We start from the raw sequence: 3,207 nt of genomic DNA on the forward strand, positions 1-3,207 counted from the left end.
AGGGAGGGAGGGAGGGAGAGAGAGAGAGAAAGAGAAACAAGCAAAAACCAGTGTGGTACTCACACAGAGATAGATATGACAAGGGGTCCCCCAAAAGCTGGAATTTTCTTTTGGAGGGCGGGCCCTTGTAGTACAGGCTTTCCCTGCTAAGTAAGTGTCCTAGGACACTTTGGCACCAGTTTACCAACTAGTGTTGTTGGGAGAGGCTGCATTTGGTTTCACTGAATTTTTTGAGGAGATTCTTTCAACATGTTTGCCCATTTCTTGATGGGTGATTTACAAGGCTATCTACCCACACCACAATGAATGTTCAGCAGTTTTTGACCAAAAACAGCATGACCTCTCCATGCCCCACCCTTCCTATTCACCTAGTCTTGCCCTGAGCAACTTTTGTTTCCCTGATGAAAAAAGTCCTCAAAGGGAAATGTTTTGTTGATGTGGAAGAGGTGAAACAAAAAAATGGCAGAAGCACTAAAAGGCATCAAAGGCTGGGTGCGGTGGGTCACGCCTATAAATCCCAGCACTTTTGGGAGGCCAAGGTGAGAGGATTGCCTGAGCCCTCGGGTTCGAGACCAGCCTGGGCAACTTGGGGAGCCCTCATCTCTACAATTAAAACAAATTACTAACCGGGCATGGTGGTGTGTGCCTGCAGTTCCAGCTACTTGGAAGACTGAGGCAGAAGGAATGCCTGAGCCCAGCAAGTCGAGGCTGCAGTGGCCATGAGTGTGCCACTGCACTCAGCCTGCACAACTGAGTGAGAGACTCCAACTCAAAAAAATAAATAAAATAAAAATAAAAGGCATCAAAATTGACGACTTCAAAAACTGTTTTTGAACAGTGGAAAAAGCATCTCAAGAGGTGTATTACATTAAACAAAGTACTTTGAAGGTAACTGAAGTTTAAATGTGTAAGAATAAATACATAATTTTTTAATAAATAAATTCAGGGGTTTTGGGGGGCCCCCCTCAAATATACAGAGCAAGAAACAGAATTGAGCCGGGCTCAGGGGCTCAGCCTGTAATCCTGCGCTTTGGGAGGCCGAGGTGAGTGGATTGCCTGACCTGGGTTCGAGACCTGCCTGGGCAACTTGGCGAGACCTCATCTCTACAATACATCAAAAAAAAAAAAAAAAAAAAAAAAAAAATTAGCCAGGCGTGGTAGTGCGTGCCTGTAGTTCCAGCTACTTGGAAGGCTGAAGTGGAAGGATCGCCAGAGCCCAGCAGGTCAAGGCTGCGGTGCCTGGAAGCGTGCCACTGCACTCCTGTCTGGGTGACAGAGTGAGACTCCAACTCAAAAAAAAAAAGAAAGAAAAGAAACAGAATTGTAGGTTCATAAATAGACCCTCATAATTATGGTCAATTAATTGTCAATAAGGGTGCCAAAACAATTCAATGGGAAAGAATAGTCTTTTCAACAAACGGTTGTTGGGACAACTGATTATCTACATGCAAAACTAATTTAGCAGAAAAATCTTACCTGATCTATATTCCCTTATAGTGTAAGTACTCTGTCTCATATATGTGTGTGTGTGTGTGTGTGTGTGTGTGTGTGTGTGTGTGTGTGTAATTTTTTTTTTGAATCAGTCACATTCTGTCACCCAGGCTGCAGTGCACTGGCACAATTACGGCTCACTGCAGCCTCGATCTCCTGGGCTCAGGCGATCCTTCCTCCTTGGCCTTCCACAGTGACGGGATTACAGGCATGAGCCACCAAGCCCTGGCCAGTATATTCACATATGTCTTGTCAGAAATATTAATGTGTTTGATTATGGGATGATGCTCCAGACCCATAAGTGATGTTCATATATGTTATATGCACCCTATTAGTTTTCTAAAATCTGCAGTATTTTGAAGTTCAAAACACATCTGGCTCCAGGATTTGTGAACCTCTAATACTGGCCTTAAGATGCGCTTGGCCCAGTGTCTAGCATGAATACTAACCGCTATCATCACAAACCATGGGCCATGTAGTTCATGCCTGTAATCCCAGCAATTTGGGAGGGTGAGGTGAGAGGACTGCATGAGCCCAGGAGTTTGAAACCAGCGAGACCCTGTCTCTACAATAAATCAAAAAATCAGTCAGGCATGGTGGTGCTGCCTATAGTCCCAGCTACTCAGGAGGCTGAGGCAGAAGGATCACCTGAGTCCAGCAGGTTGAGGCTGTGGTGGCCATCAGTCTGCTTGCACTCCAGCCTGGGCAACAGAGTGAGACTCCAACTCAAAAAAAAAAAAAAAATGCTGGGGCAGTGAATTAAAGAATGTACAAAGTACAGCGTTCCCCCGATGTAATGACTTTGTGTGTTGGGGCAGAAAGGGTTGTTGCATTGCCCTGATGTTGTAATTGAAACAAAAACATGAAAAAGACAGCGAGGGAATAAATTTTTGGAGGCAGCTACAATGTATCAAAAGAGGATGTAGCTAGCAGCAGATGAGTCAGTAACCCCAACAGGAAAGAGCCTCATCTGAGCAGCAGCCTGCCGTCCTGGGGAGGAGGGGGTGAGGGGAAGGACACTACCTGGGCCTTCCTCTGCCTCTGTTTACCTCGAGAATCCCATCCCGAGGTTTTGCCAAGTGAGGAGCCAGGGTATCAGGACCCGCGAGAGTGCTGGTCATTAGGAGCCTCCAGGCCCTCCCAGGCACACTCAGAGACCCGGACCTCTGCATCTTCACCCAGTTTCCGATGTCACTGTGTCTCAACGTCACTTACGTTCTAGCAAAGACTGGCCTGGCCAAACAGCCTCAGGGGTGGGATGGGGGAAGACGGAAGCAGCAGGGGGTCCCGCGGGAAGCCAGGGTGGCCCTGAGCCCAGGTTAGGCCGGGGAGCCCTCCGCAGTTTCCAAGGGCCTCACCCTCTCACGCATCTGCTGACCACGGTCTACGGCTAGACTGTGAGTTCCTCCCGGGCAGGGCCACCGCTGAGTCCAGCTCCGTGGGCGCGGGGACACCCTGTCCAACAGAGGGGAGGGCCGGGCTGGCACCGGGGAGGGGCGCTAGCGCGGGACTGGAGGGAAAGTGGGCGGGGCCTTCCGGGAGCGGCGAGGGACGCAGGGGTCGCCGCTGGGGGAAGGGGCTCCCGGATGGAAGGGGACCGGGAGGCTGGGGAAGGCCCCGAGGGACGGGACGGCCGCGGGGAGGGGGCTTGAGAAGTGGGCGGGGCCGTCGGGGCAGGGCTGGCGGGGAGGGGTGCGCAAAGGGGCAGGGCCGGCC

At 50.4% G+C, this 3,207-nt stretch overlaps 1 protein-coding gene across 1 annotated transcript in view; it reads right to left on the reverse strand.

The window, feature by feature from the left end:
• Positions 1–2,832, reverse strand: part of PKMYT1 (protein kinase, membrane associated tyrosine/threonine 1) — a 13,711-nt gene extending 10,879 nt beyond the window's left edge. Inside the window, exon 1 of the mRNA XM_008050627.2 lies at positions 2,707–2,832. The gene's annotated coding sequence lies outside the window, so the exon portion shown is untranslated. The remainder of the gene's footprint in view (positions 1–2,706) is intronic.
• Between the last annotated feature and the right edge of the window lie 375 nt (positions 2,833–3,207).

Source organism: Carlito syrichta, unplaced genomic scaffold, assembly GCF_000164805.1.
Source record: "Carlito syrichta isolate Samal-C Ts95f unplaced genomic scaffold, Tarsius_syrichta-2.0.1 Scaffold153564, whole genome shotgun sequence".
Lineage (NCBI taxonomy): Eukaryota > Metazoa > Chordata > Mammalia > Primates > Tarsiidae > Carlito > Carlito syrichta.